Raw genomic sequence first — 21796 nt, 5'->3', positions numbered from 1 at the left:
GTCAGGCAGCATACATGGAAGTGCGTAAACAGTTAATGTTTCGGGCTGAGACCCTTCATCATAGATGCTCTCTGACCTGCTGAATTCCACCAGCATTTTGTATGTGTTGTCAATTTATTATTTCTATTTGTTTTAAATAAATTTTATTTTAAAAAAACGTAAATCCTTACATAAAGTCCCTAATCATCAGGTACAATTGTTCAGTGGAGAGATGTCAAAAGGCCATCAGGATAATTTGGAGAAGGGGCTCTGTGATCTGTTGCCTAAGCAATAGTTCCTATTTGTAAACACGAGGAAATCTGCAGATGCTGGAAATTCAAGCAACGCACACAAAATGCTGGTGGAACACAGCAGGCCAGGCAGCATCTATAGGGCGAAGCACTGTTGAAGTTTCGGGCCGAGACCCTTCATCCATAGAAATGGCGATTGCACGCATGGATCCGACGGAGGATGAAATAATGGACAGGTCCATTGCAAACAGAGAAAAAGGTGTCCCAGAGGCATGGAGGGGATTGTGATAGGGACGCCAGGTACCTCCTCATGGCGGAGAGTGTCGCCTTCAGAGCTCGACGGCAGAAACAATGGGAGGCAGAGTCAATTAAATGTGAGTATCTGGGGTCCTCGTAAGGTCCAAATTGAGAAGCTCCAAAACGGATCCTGAAGCCAACTGGAGTCAATTGGCGGCAGAGACACGTTCCAAGGAAGGATATATGGCTGTAATAGTGGGTCTGGGTCAAAATATGATCGAAAAGTTGAAGGGCCGAAGAAATTATAGATGGGGAGCAGCGAGAGAGGGTTTCACTGAACTCCCGTCGAAGAGAAGATTTAAATTTCTTCAGTGTAGGCATCACTGGCAGAGGCTTCGCAGTAGTGAATTTAAAAAGCAAACACGGTCTCGGCCTGAAACATCGACAGTGCTTCTCCCTATAGATGCTGCCTGGCCTGCTGCATTCCACCAGCATTTTCTGTCTGTTCCTTTTTGCAGACTGTTCCACCTCACAGCATGTCTAAGACAGCTGGGCCTAGGGTTTGAGTGGGCCTGTGGGAGTACAAAATTAAATGTAGCCAAGAACCAACGTGAATGAGATTTTAGACATGTTGATTTAGCATCCTAATGGTGCGAAACAATATAATCAAGCACAGTATAGTTAGTGTTTGAAAAGGAGGAAAATGAAATTTCTACAGGGATTCCAGATTTAGGTAAGGTTGACTTCAACACAATGAATCAGCGACTCTTTAAGGAAAACCAATCAAATCAGTTAATGTGTTTTGCACATTTTAGTTTCTTGCTGGTAGATCATTTGTAAGGTGTCAGGTTACATTAATATCAATATTGACCAACTTTGAGATTGCAAATGTTTCAGAATGTCAGAGTGATACCTCTGGCACTGACAGTACTGGATGTGTGGATGAAAACTCATGGTTATAAATAACTCATCAATGTAAGAGATCCCAAAGCAAAAGGTGCTGTGTAATGTGTAATATGGTCAGTGATTCTAAGCTACAGCCTTCATCGTATTATGCCTGGAAAAAAACAAATGAAATTACAATCTTGTAGTCTTATAGAGATGGATCTACTTGACTGAATTAATGAATGAATTAACTTATCCACAAAATCTTGCAGAAATACTAAGCTATTTCTGTGTATTATGCAGCTTAATGAAATGATAAATCTGCAAATCAGCCTGACTTTGCATGCTTCAAGTCCATAGTGAGCAGTACGGCTAAATTACAAAACTGACTATCCACGATATGAATATTCAAGATCAAATCAGATTTGCCATTTAATTTTAAATACTGTACTTAATTTGAAATTTAAGTGACTTTATCAGTAATAGCGACCACAAAATTACCAAGTTGTAAAATTCTTACAATTCACTTTAAGGGAAGGATATTGGGCATATTTATACTGTACGAGTTGTAAATAATCCAGACCCCCCAGCACTACAGTTAACCCTGCCATCCTCTGAAAAGGAAGAATAAATTGGCCCCATCAGCACCATTCAAGTTCCATGAAAATATAAGTTAAAATGGTAAAATGCATCATTCCATAAAAATAACAGACCCATCACTTAAACAATATTTGCAGAGTTAGTTGCTAACTCTCTTTAACACATATCAGATCTACAATATATCTCTGTATGATAAACAGAGTAATTACTGCACTCCGAAAGATAGCTAATTTGTGACAAGAATTGTTGGGAACTACCTGGATGCCAACTATCGTATAAAATGTATTGTAGTACCAGTACCACAAAAGACAAATATAAGGGGCAGACATCATTGTCAGTGTGACATTTCAATAAATGACAACATTTGAGCTCAGCTGATGAATGTGGTCATTATCTGCCACTGCCATTGTCTTGCAGTGCAAACTGCAGGGATGTTCTTAATTTTGATCTCATCAGGGTTACTACGCATCAGTGTCCTACTTTTTGAAGTAGCAATGTACCTTAGAGACCACTGCGGGATCCAACCAACAGAATCCAGATTACTGTTCCAGGAATACGTCTGCTTTGGTGTGAGACCCACCGCAGCTCTCTATATCTTCTCATATTCCAACTCAACAGAACAGATCTTGATCACAACATTTTTTGTGGATGAGAAAAGTCATGATTTTTCCTGCAATAATTGTAACTAATCTGAAATGCTCAGAAGGATTTTGCTCACTGCTGAAGTACTGATCAAGCAATTTCCTCATCTGCAGGACACGGGTTGGTGTGACAATCACCACCATCAGATTTCTGAATGGTCCACAGACTCTTGCACAATATCTCACCATTCTCTCTTTTTGCACAATTTATTTATTGTTTTTATATTTCTTATTGTAACTTACAGTTCTGTTTATGTATTGCATTGTACTGTTCCTACAAAACAACAAATTTAACAACATATATCAGTGACAATTAATGTGATTTTGATTCTGCATAGTTCCAATGGGCTTGCATCCAGCGAAGAACATCAAGTGTAATTCATAGTTTTGAATTATTTGTTATTCAAGACAATGAATATAAAATGAGTTATGTTATCAATACTAATAACTGTTAACATTCACAATATCGTTAATATATGGAAAAGGCAATTGAAACTTATCAATGGGTCTGGGTAAAGATTAGTATACTAAAATCCCAAACACAGATAGTAAGAGATTGCAGTTAGGAACTTCTTTGTTCCCTGAGGTAATTTTGCATCACTTGGTAAAATCAGTTGGCCACTCGCTTTCCTGACCTGATATCCATGGTCTGAGTAGTGAGGGGATCATTGCCTGCTCTTTAATCTCCATGAGGCCCTCTGACCCTACAATCTGCATGTCTGCCATCTTGTACTCTGTAATTCCTCCCATTTCCCAGGATCGTACCTTTGATGACCCTCCCCACAATCTCTCAGATTGCCACCTCACAAGTAGAAAGATGGTAACTACCTCCACCTTGGATGCTGAATACACTTTGACCTTCCCATTTCCACACTGGCAATCCTCCCTATATCCAATCACCATCACCGAGCTCCACCACCAGCGATGGATTTTCAGTTAAGCTCTTCCAAACGCTCTCCAACTCAGGACAACCCAATCTCCCACGACTCACTAATATCTAACTTATGGCTTCTATGCTGAGAGAACCCACCTACCACAGTTAAAACGTGCATTTGTGTTGCTCGGTTGCTGTCTTGTATTTTTTTGTAGTCAGTTATTAACTTGTTGGGATCAGACTGAACCTGTCCAGTTCAGCATATCAGCCCTTCCAATTACCAGCTCCCAGCTTTTTACTTCATTCCTCCCTTCCCAACAACTACCTGGCTTCATTTATTACTTAGTAGTCTATCCTCCTTCCCCTCCCCACACTATTTTATTTTCAGGGGTGCAGTGCTAGCTGGAGCGCACCCGGCACATCTTTAAGAAAAAAGCCGAACTAAACAAGCTAATTAATTCGGTGCCGCCCAGGGTGATTTGAGTATCTCAGAAACTGATGACCTCCTGGGATTTTTACGCACAACAGACTCTGGAGTTTACAAAGAATGGTGCCGAAAACTAAAAAAACATCCAGCGAGTGGATTTAACAAGATGTTTTAGCGCACAGAACAGCCGCTCGCTGGATGTTTTTTTGTTTTTGGCACCATTCTTCGTAAACTCCAGAGTCTGTTGTGCGTAAAATCATCAGCAGTTTCTGAGATACTCAAATCACCCTGGGCGGCACCTAATTAATTAGTTTGTTTAGTTCGGCTTTTTCCTTAAAGATGTGCTGGGTGTGCTCCGGCTAGCACTGCACCCCTGTTTATTCTGGCATCTTCCCCCTTTCCTTTCCAGTCCTAAAGAAGGCTCTCTGTCTGAAATATCAACTGTTTATTCATGAACATGGATGCTGCCTGACCTGCTGAGTTCCTCCAGCATTTTGTTTGTGTTAATCTGGATTTCCAACATCTACAGAATCTGGTGTGTTTATTTATTGCCTAAGTCCTAATTTTCAAATAGGAGGTTGTAGTGAGGTGGCTCGAGTCACTTTCTTCTTTGTGATGTAGACAGTTCTACAGTGGTGTTGAGAAGAGAGTTCCAAGCATGAATCCACATGGCAATGAAGGAGTGCTGAATGATGGTGTATTTCTGCATGTAGTGGCGCTTTCATGCACTTGCTGCCCTAGTCCATTTTGGCGATAGTAGTTGTAAGGTTGGGAATTGCTGAGAAAGTTGTATTTTATAGTTGGTATACACGGTAGTCAAAATGCACTGGGGACACAGGAAGAAGCGTTTCAGCCGGTTAATAGGGTACTAATCAAGCAGGATGCTTTGTTTTGGTTAGCGTTAAGCTCATTGTGCATTGTTGGAGCTGCATTAAAATGGGCAACTGGATGGCATACCATCATGCTACGACTTCCATTTTGTATATGGAGGAGAATCTTTTGGAAACTAGGAGGTGAGGCACTTAGGATAAATACCTAGTCTTTGGTTTACCATTTTAGCCATGGTATTTCAATGAATTTCTGTTTTCCCACAAATGATCATGGTGGGGCCTCAGCAGTGGAACCTCTATTGAATATTAAGGTGGTTCATTAGACTCTCTTCTGTTGGAGCTCTGGGAATGTTGTGCCATAAATGTTGCTTGCAACAGATCGCCCATTCTTGAATGTCATCTAGGTCTCGCTGGATGGGCAGACGTGTTTGCTGAGAAGTTGTGAACGGAGCTGAATATTGTACAAAAATCAGTGAATGCCTCTACTTCTGAGCTTAGGAAAGGATGGTCACCGACGAGCAAGAAAAAAATGTGCAGAGAAAGGAAGTAATCTCAGAGGCATGGAGTGGAAGGCCTCATTTTGAGATCGGCCTGGTAGAGGCTGTAAGATTTTTTTTTGCTCTGTCTTTTGTTAATATTTTTGCAGTTTAGTTTTTTACTGCAGCAGCTTGTTCTTGGCCAATCCTTGTTCTTGGTGTCCTTACCCCCAACAGAAGAGGGTCTAATGAACCACCATGGTTAAAAGGGTAAACCTGAGATTGGGTATCTATTCTAAGTGCTTCACCTCCTAGCTTCCAAAAGATTTTCCACGATCTACGAAATGGAAGTCATAGCATGATGGAATACCACCCAGTTGCCCATTTTAATGCAGCTCCAACAATGCACAATGAGCCTATCACCATTCAAAACAAAGCATCCTGATTGATTGGTATCCCATAAACCAGCGGGAACACTGTTCCCTTGTCCCCAGTGCATGTTGGCTGCTGTGTGTATTAATTATAAAATACACTACATGTATTTATTAATTTCATTCTCTCTGCATTTCATCATACTGAGTCAGGTCAGGTGTTGCTCCCACACATTAATCCCTTATGTTGGGTTCTCTCACTACCAGTTGTAAGTGCAGTTTGAGAGTTATCTCCTTCAGGACTTCAAGCACTTGGTCAGTAAAAGACGACGTTATCACCAGTCCTCTCTTTATCCAGCCAGAGTACATTCTGTGCCCTCACGTTACATTGGTGATAAGTTGGTATTTATTTCAAGTGAATGTTGGCAGGACTGAAGCTATTGACGGCTCCCCAGCAAAACCTTTATTAGTTTACATTGATTACTGCCTCTCCCCTTCGATTTGTTGATGCTGAATTTGGCTTTCGCAGAAAATTAGGAGTCTAATAATAATAAAACCATTGAAAATTAGGAATAAAAGACTGTGCATTACATTTCTAATGCCAAGTTGTTCGGGCATTCTGAACCATGAACCCATTGTCATTCTCTTTCACTATGGGCTTCCAGTTGATTTTGCTGTTGCTTCTACTGCTCAGGGGTTCCCTACCTGGAGTTCATGGACTCCTAGCTGAATGGCATAAAAATGTTGGGAATTCCTGCTAAAATTGACATTTAGTCTTGGGGTTTATAAATGATTGATACCAATTCAGTTCTCACTGTAGAGACAAAAGGCATGAGGTTTTCTTGCTATGAATCAAGGCAAATACATGTTTAATATGAACTGTAATTCAAAATCCATTTAGCAATGGGAACAATACCACTGAGACACTGACATGCCAAGTGGAAGGAAATGACTGATGAGATGAGGTTGGACCTTTGCTCTCAGCTGGCCAGATTATCCTCAATTTAACAAGCAGTAGAGCTTCACATCTTTATTGGCTGAATAAAATTCCGCCTGCTTGCTTCTTTCGTTTCTTTTTGTAAAAACTTGCTGAAGAAGAAAATGAGCTGTCACATAGATGTGTGCATCAGCTGCTCATTCACTGCTAAGCAGCAAGCTATATTTGTAGACATATTCTGGACAGTGACACACCATGCTGATCTGCACTGCCTTTGAAACTTAAGGGTTGTGTTTACTGCAGGAACCAATTTAATGTAAATAGATTGCTGCAGAATATTCTAGTACAGCATTCAGCAGTGTTAATAGCTTTGGAGCTCAATTCTCAAAAGGAGTATGCTTCTACTGGTTTCAATTTTATTAGTGGAAATCTTTTCACTATACACTGACCTATAAGTCAATAAAAGAGTCAATATTGTTCATACCTGATGATGTTACCTCAGGGATTAAACAGCCAGTGGCTACTTTATTAAGAGCACCTGTACACCTGCTCATTAATGCAAATACCTAATAAGAATCAGAATCAGATTTAATATGCAGAATAATGAATAATACTATAAATGACAACAAGAAAGATATATTAATTAAATTAGTAGTGCCAAAACAGAGCAAAAATAGTGAGGTAGTTTATATGGGTTCATTGTCCATTCAGAAATCTGGTGGCAAAGGGGAAGAAGCTGATCCTGAAATGTTCAGTGAGTGTCTTCAAGCTCCTCTACCTCCTCCTTGAGGGTAACAATGAGAAGAGGGCATGCCCTGGGTGATGAGGGATGCCGCCTTTCTGGGGATTGCCACTTGAAGGTCTCCTCGATGCTGTGCAGGCTAGAACCAATCATGTGGCAGCAGCTCAATACATAAAAGCATGCAGGCATGGTCAGGAGGTTTAGTTGTTGTTCAAGCCATACATCGGAATGAGGAAGATATGTGATCTAGTGAGTTTGACTGTAAAGTGATTTTTGGTGCCTGACAGGGTGATTCGAGTATCTCAGAAACAGCTGATCTCCTGGGATTTTCCCACACAACAGTCTCTAGAATTTATAAGAGAATGGTGCAGAAACAAAAAAAAAATCAAGTGAGTGGCAGTTCTGTGGGTGAAAACGCCTTGTTAATGAGAGAGTTCAGTGAAGAATGACTAGACTAGTTCAAGTTGACAGGAAAGTGACAGTAACTCAAACAGCCACATGTTACAATAGTGGTGTGCACAATAGTATCTTTGAACATACAACACATTGAATCTTGAAGTAGATGGCCTACAACAGCAGAAGGCCACCAACATACACTTATCGGCCATTCTATTAGGTACTGGAGGTACTGCATGTATTTGCACTCTGCTTTATGCCTTCTTGTGGGACGTATATTGGGCTTCATTGCCATTAAGAGCCAGCAATGCCCTTTAGAGGTGAGAAACATGTTGGTAAGAGAAACAGATGAAGAAATTTATGCCACTCTTGGAGGCCCTGCCATGGACAAGAGAGATACTTATCTACTAATTTGATGGTTTCCAACCTCAAAGAATGGGATGTGTCATCTACTCTTGTTTGGGTTGGCTCCCAAAATTGTGGAGCATCTGTGAGGCTTTAGTAATATTCAGGGAGTTTACAATGAAAATTTACACTGACATCTGGAATATCTTAAACTTCATACCTAAAACTTAACTTGTTAAGGTTCAGGTATCTGAATTTAAGAAACGGATTACCACTGCTGCAAACCATGGTACATCTTTAGTGCTGCTGGTTGTGCCTGAATTTTCAGGAAACAAGTATCTTTTTGTACAGTTTTTGAAGATTTTGTCTTAAAATTTGCTTTTCATAAGAGCCATGCTGTGAACCATGAGCTGAATTGGTCTAAATTTGAATGGTTTTTCAATAATACATCTGTGATGAGAGGCCTTGGTGAGGATGGAGCATCCAAGGCTTAACTCGAGACACGATTTTGAGGTTGAGACGAGAGCAGGGTTCTTGACTAGATAGTGGACAAGAATTCAATTGAGGCAGAAGTTCAAAAACTCAATTGATGAGCTGATGCTCTTTAAATATTAAAATCCTGGCTCTAAAACATGGCTGCCATTTAGTGGAGCGGGCCTGAATGCTTAAAGGGGCTGTGCTATCTTTCTATATTCTAGAGAAATGGAGCTTCTTAACCCCAGAAGTGTACCGTTACAACAATGTCTGCATCCATAGGGCAGAAGAGCACTAAATTACTTTCAAATGAGACTGGGGAACATTTGCAATTTCTTCATATGATGGGATTGTTTATCAGACATTACAATTAGGCATTAATGTATTAGTCCATAGTCTGCAGGGATTACAATACAATTCGTTAGTCTCTTTTGAATCTCAGAATGAAGTCTACACAATGTCCTACACTGCAGATGCTATGGTTAATTAGATCACAGTGTTTGCAAACATTTAAGGAAGGTCTGATTTCAATCTGACATCCTTTAGTAACAATATTTTTCAGACAGGTAGCAGAAAGATGCCATTATTAGTATTGAAGGAATCTAATTGGCTAACTAATTGTGAAACAAATTGTAATCTCAGTTAAAGAAGAAAGATGTAAGAAGGAATGGAAGATTGCTGTATATTTGTAGGACACATCCTCTTCATGTATTTTTTATTACTGAGCTTACTGTTACCTCAGACATTATGATTTTTGCTATCTGAGCAACTATTTCACTCTGTTGAAAATTCAAAGTAAATTCATTTTCAAAGTACATGTTCTACATTGCAATTCATGTTCTTGCAGGCATTTTTATAGAGGAAATATAAAAAAAAAAGAATTTCATGTAAAACTACATAAACAGTCAAAGACTGACAAACAAGTAATGTGCAAAAGATGACAAACTGCAAATAAAAGTTATACGGAAAACATGAGTTGTAAAGTGGGTCAACACGAGGAAATCTGCAGATGCTGGAAATTCAAACAACACACACAAAATACTGGTAGAACACAGCAGGCCAGGCAGCATCTATAGGGAGAAGCGCTGTCGACGTTTCGGGCCGAGACCCTTCGTCAGGACTAACCGAAAGAAAAGATAGTAAGAGATTTGAAAGTAGTTGGGGGAGGGGGAAATGCGAAATGTTCGCATTACTATTTTAACTATTTTCTATATATATATATATATACTTCCTGTAATTCATATTTCTTCTTTCTATTATGTATTGCATTGTACTGCTGCCACAAAGACCACAAATTTCATGACACATGCTGGTAATATTAAACCTGATTCTGATTCTGGAATTCATCCAAGATTTGACCATATCATTGTGGAGTAACAGTATACTGGTTCTCAGTAAACTGATCTCTAAAGTGATTGACATTCTACTCCTCAGTCAAAATCCACGGCTTTTATCCACTTGACCAACTTCCTTGTAAATACTGACTGCAAAGTACGTTCATCTTCCTCCTCTGAACCTTGTATGTGGTATTTGTTCTGGTCAACCATCACCTCCTAATTCAATACTCATCCCTGGTCCATCATTATAAACCTAATCTCAACTCATTGTCCCACTATAAATCTATCACCACTATAAAACTTACGATACCTTTCTTTTCAAAGTTCAAAGTAAATTTATTATCCAAGTCTGTATATGTCACTGCAGGCTACCATGGGTTCAATTTTTTTGCAGCAATTCAAAGTAGAACAAAGAAATACAATAGAATCGATGAACAATTCCACAGAAAGACTGACAACCAATGTGAAAAAGACAGGTTGTGTAAATACAAAAAAAACCCTCAAATAGTAATAATAATACTGAGAGCATGAGTTGTACAATCAGTGAAAATGAGTCCAAAGGTTATGAAATCAGTTCGGTGTTGAGGTAAGTGAACTGTCTCAGAAGCCAGGTGCTGTGGGTCCTAAGGCTCCTGTACCTCCTTTTTCTAAGTTTTTTTTCCTTTTGCATACAGCACTTGCAGTTCACCATAATGGCTGGAACTTTCTCAGACTGAACATTTAAAAGACCAGAGCCTGATTGAATTCCACCAACATTTGTTGCCTTTGCTCTTTGGATCCTGGCGTTCCATCCTCTTCAGCCTCAACATCATTTCTCATTCCATCTCCACAACATCATCATTTTTTTGTTTGTTTGCCCTGAATGTCCCATAGCCTTTTCCATGCATATGTTACTACCAGTCTTCTACTGCAATGTTTATTTTCACCAGTTCCTGAGTTCAATTATATCCTTAATTAATCAAAATGACACCATTTAAATCTTTTTTTAACTGACACACTCAGCCAACATCATTGCTTGAAACACATCTTTGGAAAGCTTTATTTACTCCCTAAGTTTGTATCCCAGCCAAGATTTTGCCCACTTGGTATGCTACGCAATCCCATTTCCTCTTTTCAAACAAGGACAGAAGGGCCTTAAACTGCGTGAACTTCACCTGCCTTCCCTAACCTGTTATTGTTGGTATTTCCTTAAATTACTTTGTTTTATCAAAAAACATTGATTTTCTCTCCCATCTCATCTAATGATATACGTATGGTTCTCCTTTGTGAGATGCTGTATAAGTGTTCTATTTTCCTCCTGAATTTTTCTCCAGTGCTGAGATTTTCAGAAAGTACAATGTAAATCTTGCACAAATGTTTGCTTCATGAGATATTCAATTCGATTAATGTTGACATAGGATAAGTATCATAGTGTAAGAAATTAATACTGTATTATTTATAAATTATACAAGTAAATTAGTGATGCATTAATTTTGGAAGATGTACGCTTGCAGTCCATATTGCTTTAATCTAACTTTTTTCATTGATGTCATGAAAATTAAACTGCAAACACACTTGTGATATAGAAATAATTTAAAAATGGATCCATAATGTCTTTGAGAATTTTTCAATCACTCACTTGAGAGCAATTCTTGGATTATTTTGAATTCCAGAAACTATATGATATAACTGGAATCTAAAAACTCTTGTGATCCACAGTAATAACAATGAATAAAAAAATGAGTCTCATAAAGGAAATTGAATTTAATAGCTGACATGTGTAATCATGAAGATGATGATCAAAGATGCTTTTCAAAATGGAGCTTCTGGATGGATTATTTTTCAAAATAACTATTCAAATATAAAAAAAATCCTTAATGTCTGTTTTGTGTGTAGGCATTAGGATTTGCCTCTGGGTATTCTTATAATTGTCATATTTTTACTGATAGGGTGATTTCAACATTCAGCAGGAAGTACTGAAAACATTCCCAAGTTGGAGTGTGTAACAGTCAGGAACATTTTAGCTGCTGGACTTCACTGTAAGCTGCCTTTCAGCACCCTGGGAGTTTCTGGAGAAAAACAGCATCTGGTTTATGAAGCTGAACACTAACTGAGAAGACTGAGTGATGAGACAAATCTGGGAGGCAAGCTGTTGTGAAGGATCCATGGTTGGAAACAGATGGGAACCATGGGTTGGACAGGTCCAAATCATCCTTGTGGAGAAAGCTGTACATTGGACTCCACTAAGATAGATAGATAGATAGATACTTTATTCATCCCCATGGGGAAAGTCAACATTTTTTCCAATGTCCCATACACTTGTTGTAGCAAAAACTCATTACATACAATACTTAACTCAGTAATAATATGATATGCATCTAAATCACTAACTCAAAAAGCATTAATAATAGCTTTAAAAAGGATTCTTCCAAACCAAAGGAGAGAAGCTTGGTGAATTCCCAATAGCTTCAACAGGAGGAATGTTTCAATAAGTAAGTTAACATTTCATTTGGGCCCAATATATGCTTCAAACCTTGACCTGCATTTATATATAAGATTTAGATGAAGCTTCACTTCTCACTTCAAGCTGTAGAATTAAACTACTCAGCACTAACCATGTGGGGAAATACAGCAATTCCTGTTCAATGGCAACTCACTGTTTCCCATTAACTGGAAAAGAGCTTGAGTCATTAGTCAAAAGCTGAAACTTAGCTTTGGTTTCAGAGTTTTCATTAGTGATCGAACAAAATATGTAATGCAGGCGAGGATTATCTTTTGTCTAGAGTTGATTTCAATGAATATAGATAGTAGTGACACCATTTTTAGCCACAGTGCCCAGAGCATGGGACAACAGATAATTGTTGTAAAATATTAATGATTTCCCATGGAATATTTGAGAATTTTATGTCTCTTAATGATTTAATTTCATTGTTTCTTGCTGCCTTCCTAATTGCTTTTTATGTCTTCCACATTGATCTCTTTGTATTCTCTGATACGTTTTTCTATACAGGAAGCAGATACCTCTTCCCTTTTGCCTTTATTCTTCCATGGAGTTTTCCTTGTTTATCTGCAGAATGCATTATTTAACTTTCCTATGTTCTGTTCTCAAAACCCAAACTTCCTTCATCACTCGTTTCTCCCTCTCAATTAAAACCATGAAGAACTTTATTACAATCTTTATTGCTCAAATGGCTTTTTTTCAAAATTTCTCATATTTGTTCAGAGTTGTTTTACTAGTTCCACAGGAAATTTTTCCATGGCAGCTTTCATTCATTTTAGATTAGGGACAACTAATTACAGAAGAAATTCTACTTCCTAATCTTTGTTATCCATCTCTTTCTCCCCAAATTACGAGGGAGGTTTGACATTCATTGTGATTCATTTTCTTATGCTTTATGCTCCTTTTCCTGAATTTTTTACTTACTTCTTGCCCACCTTCCTTCCAGTATTTGGTGGTCTGTAGACTACCTCTATTAGTAAGATTGATTTTTAAATTACCCTTGTCTCTGTCCATGCAGTTTCATTTCTGTCTTACTGATGGCTGTGTCACGTTGTACGACTGCCATTATGTTATCTCCATGGTGCAGCAACACTGCCTCACTCATTTCCTTCTCTATCTTCTCTGAATATATTCAGATGCCTAATTACGTGCACTGGTCTTTTTTCTGTAGCCTCATTGCAGAAAACCCTGCTATAACTGGATTGTCTATTGCATATTACCTTTACATTCCACTTTATTACACTCTGCCTCGCTGTACAGAGTTTAATTTATCTTGAATTGGCTCACTTTAATTTAACCATGTTTACACTCATTCCTTAGCTACTTGCACTCTTGTTGATCTATCTGCTGGCTTAACTTGTGTATCTATTTCCTTACCTCCCTTCCTTCCATCAAGATATCAAGTCTCACTCTGGATCACTTTGTGAAGCTCCTTCCTGTCAAGATATCAGTGCTTAGTTTTGAAAAAATAGTCCCTTTGCCATATATTGATTTGCTGATCTGCCAAATTATATCTGAGTCTGTCAATAATTTAAGGACTCTTAATTTTGAAGTCTTGTTTTATTATTTAGATCCTGATAACTTGTGTTATCAGGTCATTGAAATGACTTGTAAAACTTCAGTTCTCTCTCCAAACTATATTTCTTTAATGCCATTATATAACTTTTTATATTACATAATATTATGAGGTACCACAATTGCATATTTGTTTATCATGATTGTAATGTACACTGCTGCTGCTACAAAAGTAATAATTTTCATGGCATTTACGCCCTGAGTGCTCATGATCATAAAGTTGAACTTGATTAGCTCCTCTGTTTCTAAATTAATTTCATCCTTTGTCAATGACAACTGTAATTACCTCTTACATTTCATAATTTCTTTCAAGCTGTCTCAAAATTTCCTTTAACTGGCTTCCAGTAACCAATGGCTTTGCCTATGGCTCCCGAGGATATTTTTATGAGGATGTGACCAAACACATTGATGAAGGTAGAGCAGTAGATGTAGTGTATATAGATTTCAGCAAGGCATTTGACAAGGTACCCCATGCAAGGCTTATTGAGAAAGTAAAGAGGCATGGGATCCAAGGGGACATTGCTTTGTGGATCCAGAACTGGCATGCCCACAGAAGACAAAGAGTGGTTGTAGACGGATCATATTCTACATGGAGGTCGGTGACCAGTGGAGTGCCTGAGGGATCTGTTCTGGGACCCCTACTCTTCGTGATTTTTATAAATGATCTGGATGAGGAAGTGGAAGGATGAGTTAGCAAATTTGCTGATGACACAAAGGGTGTTGTGAATAGTGTGGGGGGCTGTCAGAGGTTACAGCAGGACATTGATAGGATGCAAAACTGGGCTGAGAAGTGGCAGATGGAGTACGACCCAGATAAGTGTGAGGTGGTTCATTTTGGTAGGTCAAATATAGTATTAATGGTAAGACTCTTGGCAGTGTGGAGGATCAGAGGGATCTTGTGGTCTGAGTCCATAGGACACTCAAAGCTGCTGCACAGGTTGACTCTGTGGTTAAGTAGGCATATGGTGCATTGGCCTTCATCAATCATGGGATTGAGTTCAAGAGCCAAGAGGTAATGTTGCAGCTATATAGGACCCTGGTCATACCCCACTTGGAGTACTGTACTCAGTTCTGGTCACCTCACTACAGGAAGGACGTGGAAACCATAGAAAGGGTACAGAGGAGACTTACAAGGATGAAGCCTGGATTGAGGAGCATGCCTTATGAGAATAGGTTGAATGAACTCAGCCTATTTTCCTTGGAGTGACTGAGGATGAGAGGTGACCTGATAGAGCTGTATAAGATTACGAGAGGCAATGATTGTGTTGATAGTCAGAGGCTTTTTCCCAGGGCTGAAATTGCTAGCACGAGAGGGCACTATTTTAAGGTGTTTTGAAGAGATGTCATAATTTTTTATTTTTTTTTTACTTAGAGAGTGGTGAGTGTGTGGAATGGGTTGCCAGCGACGGTGGTGGAGGCAGTTACGATAGGGTCTTTTAAGAGACTCCTGGACAGATACATGGTGCTCATAAAAATAGAAGGCAATGGGTAACCCTAGGTAATTTCCAAGGTAAGGACATGTTCAGAACAGCTTTGTGGGGCAAAAGGCCTGTAAGCTTTCTATATTTCTATGTTTCTATAATAGTGGTGATGAATAAGTGGTAAATGAACCTGAGACAACTTCCTCTCTGTTGAAGGGCAGTGAGATGTTAGAGTTTGAAAAAAAAGCACAGCGAGGACTGGTCAAGTAAAAAAAAGTGCAGCACGTGCTTCACAGACACGATCGAGTTTAAAAATAAGTCACAAAATGAACAAGTTCACGGTACATAAACAATGAGTACAGGATGATAATACTCATAAATTTTAAAAAAACAGAAATGGTTGGCTATGTTGGAAAGATAGATGTGTTCAAATGCACAAGAGATAACTGGTGAGTATATATTGAGCAATTTGAGCATAAGTTTGAAGCAAATGAAATAGCCAATGAGAAGTGAGTGCCAATTTTGCTGAGTGCATTGGATTGAAAGGCATACAGTTTGCTTAAATGTCTAAATGCTCCAACCAAACCAGCTGAATTTGTCTTTGTTGATATTGTGAAAGTAATGCAGGGGCACTTAGAAACAAAATATTGTTGTTCAATTGTTTGCAGGATTTGTTTTTTTTTCTCTCTCTTGTGCATTGGTGTTGACCATAGAACCATGGAACCATAGAACACTACAGCACAGTACAGGCCCTTCAGCCCTCCATGTTGTGCCGACCCATATAATCCTTAAAAAAAAGTACTAAACCCACACTACCCCATAACCCTCTCAGATCTATTCTTTTATTGGTTTTTAACTTTTTTCTTTAGTTGGGTTCTTTTGGGTTTCTTGCTTTGTGGCTACTTGTAAGCAAACAAATCTCAAGGTTGTATAATTTATACATTCTTTGATAAAAATGTACTTTGAATCTGAACCATTATTGATTGCAGAACACTATGCTTCATAAGTGGAATCAAAAGGAAGGGCAGTCTACTTTGGCTTATGTGGTTGATTTGAGCAAATTGTTCAAGCATTGTCAGTTCAGCGATGGGCTTAATGATGCATTGCAAGATATTTAGTTTGTGGAATTTTACATTAACCATTCAAAAATGTCTGCTAACTGAAGCACAGCTTACATTTAAAAGAACAATTGAAATTGCTGTATCAATGGAAACAGTGAATAAAGACACAATTGAGTTTTAGTCAAGAATGACAGTGAGCATGAAGAAAGATGCAAATTCTGAATAGAAATGGGCCTGGTTAAACAAATTATGTTACCATTATGGAAGGGCTCTTATATACCAAACAAATGCAGATTTAAAGGCGAAATTGCAGAAAATGCAACAAAGCAGGACACAAACAAAGAGCATGTTAGGCTGCCAAAAATAAATATATTGCACAGGGAAGAGAAAAAGAAAACTTAAGTCACAGTTTTAAAAAGGGCATTAAGCTGCATGTTGTTGATGAAAAATCTGATAATGATGAGAGTGACACAGGATTGGGTAGCCTTGAGATTTATAATGTGAAAACTGACAGGGGACAAGGAATATGGCTTACACTAGAAGTGAACAGCAAATTAATTAAAATGTAACTGGACACCAGCTGGACTGTTTCAGTCATTTCACAAAATAAGTTTGATATAAGTGTGTATAGGGGAACATTTTGGTTCCAGTGATCATAACACCATTAGTTTCAACTTGATCATGGATAAAGTTAGATCTGGTCCTCGGGTTGAAGTTATAAACTGGAAAAAGGGCAAATTTGAAGAAATGAGAAAGGATCTAAAAAGCGTAGATTGGGACAGTTAGTTCTCTGGCAAGGATGTGATTGGTAAGTGGGAGGCCTTCAAAGGAGAAATTTTGAGAGTGCAGAGTTTGTATGTTCCTGTCAGGATTAAAGGCAAAGTGAATAAGAATAAGGAACCTTGGTTCTCAAGGGATATTGGAACTCTGATAAAGAAGTGACTGATGTATGGCATGTATCGGAAACATGGCGCAAGTATGGTGCTTGAGGAGTATATAAAGTGCAAAAAAAATACTTAAGAAAGAAATCAGGAGGACTAAAAGAAGACATGAGGTTGCTTTGGCAGTCAACATGAAGGATAATCCAAAGAGCTTCTACAGGTATATTAAGAGCAAAAGGATAGTAAATTGGTCCTCTTGAAGATCAGAGTGGTCGGCTATGTATGGAACCAAAAGAAATGGGGGAAATCTTAAATGGTTTTTTTGCGTCTGTATTTACTAAGGAAACTGGCATGGAGTCAATGGAAGTAAGGCAAACAAGTAGTAAGGTCATGGAACTTATACAGATTGTAGAGGAGGAGGTGCTTGCTATCTTGAAGTAAATCAGAGTAGATAAATCCCCAGGACCTGACAGGGTATTCCCTTGGACCTTGAAGGTGACTGGTGTTGAAATTGCAGGGGCCCTGGCAGATATGTTTAAAATGTCGGTATCTATGGGTGAGGTGCCGGAGGATTGGAGGATAGCTCATGTTGTTCCGTTGTTTAAAAAAGGCTCTAAAAGTAATCCGGGAAATTATAGGCCGGTAATTTTGACGTCGGTAGTAGGTAAATTATTGGAAGGAGTACTAAGAGATAGGATCTACAAGTATTTGGATAGATAGGGAATTATTAGGGAGAGTCAACATGGCTTTGCGCATGGTAGGTCATGTTTAACAAATCTATTAGAGTTTTTCAAGGAGGTTACTAGGAAAGTGGATGAAGGGAAGGCAGTGGATGTTGTCTACATGGACTTCAGTCAGGCCTTTGACAAGGTCCTGCATGGGAGGTTAGTTAGGAAGATTCAATTGCTAGGTGTACATGGTGAGGTAGTAAATTGGATTAGACATTGGCTCAGTGGGAGAAGCCAGAGAGTGGTAGTGGAGGATTGCTTCTCTAAGTGGAGGCCTGTGACTAGTGGTGTGCCACAGGGATCAGTGCTGGGACCATTGTTATTTGTCATCTATATCAATGATCTGGATAATAATGTGGTAAATTGGATCAGTAAACTTGCTGATGATACAAAGATTGGAGGTGTAGTGGACAGTGAGGAAGGTTTTCAAAGCTTGCAGAGGGATTTGGACCAGCTGGAAAAATGGGCTGAAAAATGACAGATAGAGTTTAATACAGACAAATGTGAGGTATTGCACTTTGGAAGGACAAACCAAGGTAGAACCTACAAGGTAAATGGTAGGGCACTGAGGAGTGCAGTAGAACAGAGGGATCTGGGAATACAGATACAAAATTCCCTAAAAGTGGAGTCACAGGTAGATAGGATCATAAAGAGAGCTTTTGGTACATTGGCCTTTATAAATCAAAGTATCGAGTATAAGAGTTGGAATGTTATGGTGAGGTTGTATGAGGCATTGGTGAGGCCGAATTTGGAGTATTGTGTGCAGTTTTGGTCACCAAATTATAGGAAGGATATTAATACGGTTGAAAGAGTGCAAAGAATGTTTACAAGGATGTTGCCGGGACTTGAGAAACTGAGTTACAGAGAAAGGTTGAATAGGTTAGGACTTTATTCCTTGGAGTGTAGAAGAATGAGGGGAGATTTGATAGAGGTATATAAAATTATGATGGGTGTAGATAGAGTGAATGCAAGCAGGCTTTTTCCACTGAGGCTAGGGGAGAAAAAAGAGGACATGGGTTAAGGGTGAAGGGGGAAAAGTTTAAAGGGAACATTGGGGGGGGGGGGGCTTCTTCACTCAGAGAGTGGTGGGAGTGTGGAATGAGCTGCCAGATGAAGTGTTCAATGTGAGCTCACTTTTAACATTTAAGAAAAACTTGGACAGGTACATGGATGAGAGGTGTATGGAGGGATATGGTCCAGGAGCAGGTCAGTGGGACTAGGTAGAAAAATGGTTCAGCACAGCCAAGAAGGGCCAAAAGGCCTGTTTCTGTGCTGTAATGTTCTATTGTTCTATGGCATTTCAAAGGTACTAAACTGAAGCCTGCAGTTAACCAGCTAAAAACTTGTATTGGAGAAAAGATAATTCCTGTGAGAATGATATTCATAACACTGAAATAAAACAACCAACAATCTACATTGGGCTTGTATGTGGTAAATACAGGAGGGGTCTCCTTGTGGAGGTATGAGTAGCTGAGAAAACTACCGTAGATTTCGCACTACAGAGCGCACCTGATTAAAAGCCGCTGGCTCTAATTTTAGAAAGAAAATCAATTTTGTACTTGTACAGGCCGCACCGGATTTTAGGCCGCAGGTGTCCCACGTTGTAATATGAGATATTTACACAGAAAGATATTACACGTGAGGATTTTTTAACTTTTAATTAAATCCATATGGTAACAAACAAATACATATTGCAAATGCTTTTTTTCGAACCGTGCCTGTAATACGGCTACTTTTAAATATACATACGTATCGGTAACACACAAATTATGTTGCGTATACTTTTTTACTGAACAGCACGAACAACATTCCAATATCTCCTAGCGACTGGTAAAAATATATATACTGCAGCCTACCAGGAAAAGTTATTGATCGCCTTTAACTTAAAAGCAGCGTTTTCGCTTCCGCTCCCCCCCACCTTCCTGTTTATCGCAAACCGGTATTTCCCACAAGACGCGGCGAAACCGGATGTGACGTCTAGCATTCCGGGCTGTAGTACAGAAAACATACTAACAAATGAATTACTAAGCGAAAATATTATAAACTAAATAACTGCCATAAAGGCAGCACAATGCTTTTCTTCGAGTGTTTTCCATGTTGATGAGGGTGAGTACAAATGACTGATTTACAATAATTTAATTGTGAAAGTGCGCTTGATTTATCGTACAATTTCATTGGACCTCTGTGAACTACTCATCAATTTTATTGGTCTACTGTTACGAGGCAAAATGTTTTTGGCGGCATGAAAAAAAAACCATGCATTAGCCGCACCGTAGTAAAGGCCGCAGTGTTCAAAGCTGTTCAAAATGTGGGAAAAAAGTAGCGGCTTAAAATCCGGAATCTACGGTACAATTTGATTAGAGATCCATCAACTATTTGTATACCACATCCCCTGTAATAGAGTCAACTGAAAGTAAATCAAGACAGGCACTGGATGATGGCACAACTGTCACCATGCTGTATGCCATGAACTATTGCCCAACAGAGGGCAAACAGGTGTTGGTGCCGACTCTGTGCCTCTGGTTAAAAAACATAATGAACCAAGGAAGAACCAGGCTGCTCAAAGGAATTGTGTAAGTGACAAAAGCAGTGATTCAACTACAACAATGTTTGTAGGTGACATATCTGAGAAAGCTTCTGATATTTTAATCAGGCAGTTATATGCAAAAGGTGGATTGGTTTAAGCTGAAGGAGAGTTCAAAGGAAAGTTGCGAGCATTCAGCTTTAGCATTTGGCTAAAGAGCCAAAACCTACTCTGTGTCCATTAAGGTTATTGCATGAACTTCAAGTGTGAGACAAAAAGCTGTTTGTAAAAGTAGATGCAAAGACCACAATCCAGCTGGATGAATGGAAGGCCAAAACGAAAGGAGTAAATGGAGGTATGAAACAGACAATTCGTCAGATGACATTTTGGATGAGGAAACTAAAAGAAGAGATTGGATCATACAGGGAGCAATAGAAGGATTAATGATAAAATACTCCAGTGAACTAAATGCATCTTTCCAAGATCAAGATGCACAAAAGAGGAAAAAGGCAAAAAGGAGGATGACATAACTGCTGTGGAAATGGAAAAGGATTAACAAGACATAATTTCTTGAGAGATTCTCAAATTCAGAGATACTCACAAGAAACTAGAAGAAGAAAAAGAAAGATAGGAAGTTTAAAAGGAGAGAAGAGATAGAAAGAACTGAGCGTGAAAGAGAAAGGCATGAAAGAGAGTAGGAACGTGAGAAAGAAAAAGAGTGAGATCAAGAATGTGAGTGGGATTGGGACCATAAGTGAGACTGTGATAAAGGTTGAGAGAGGGCCAAGGATAAGGAAAGAAAACACAACTGAGAAAAGGATCGACAGTGGGATAAAGCAAGAGAAAAAATCTGGGAGCAGGAGAGAAGGAATGATCGAAGTAGATACAGAGAGGAAAGGAGAAGAAAGGTGTTCAAAGCTGTCAGAACCACTTCTTGCAGTCCCAGAGTCAACTCCTACAACCACCACAGAGAAGGCCCTAGACCCTAAGATTGCTTCACAATCCCAGAAACTGAAATTATTTCACAGCCACAAGTCTCACCTGCCAAGCAGAGTGATTGTCCTTTTCAGGAAAGATGTTATCCTACAAGATTAAGAAAGCCTCCACAGGGATTAAATTTTTAGGCCTGAATGGGCAATTTAAAATTTACCATGTTGTGGATGTCTATATGGTATACTATATATGCATGTGTATATAAGTTGAGAAGCATTCTACATTGAGTTGGAGTTTATACCTAAGCAGGGAAGAGTGTTCTGTATTTAATATTTCAGTAATACTTGACAAATATTGTAAATAGAGTGTTTTATAAAGCATTCTTTGCTGTT

The 21796-nt window shown here is 38.9% G+C and overlaps 1 protein-coding gene across 1 annotated transcript in view; it reads right to left on the bottom strand.

Annotated features, from left to right (window-relative positions):
* Nucleotides 1-21796, bottom strand: part of LOC140717189 (copine-8-like) — a 659086-nt gene that overhangs the window by 29895 nt on the left and 607395 nt on the right. The window lies entirely within an intron of this gene.

Source organism: Hemitrygon akajei, chromosome 27 (assembly GCF_048418815.1).
Source record: "Hemitrygon akajei chromosome 27, sHemAka1.3, whole genome shotgun sequence".
Lineage (NCBI taxonomy): Eukaryota > Metazoa > Chordata > Chondrichthyes > Myliobatiformes > Dasyatidae > Hemitrygon > Hemitrygon akajei.
The sequence above is the reverse complement of the archived record's forward strand: the minus strand, read 5'-3'. Positions and strand labels throughout refer to the sequence as shown.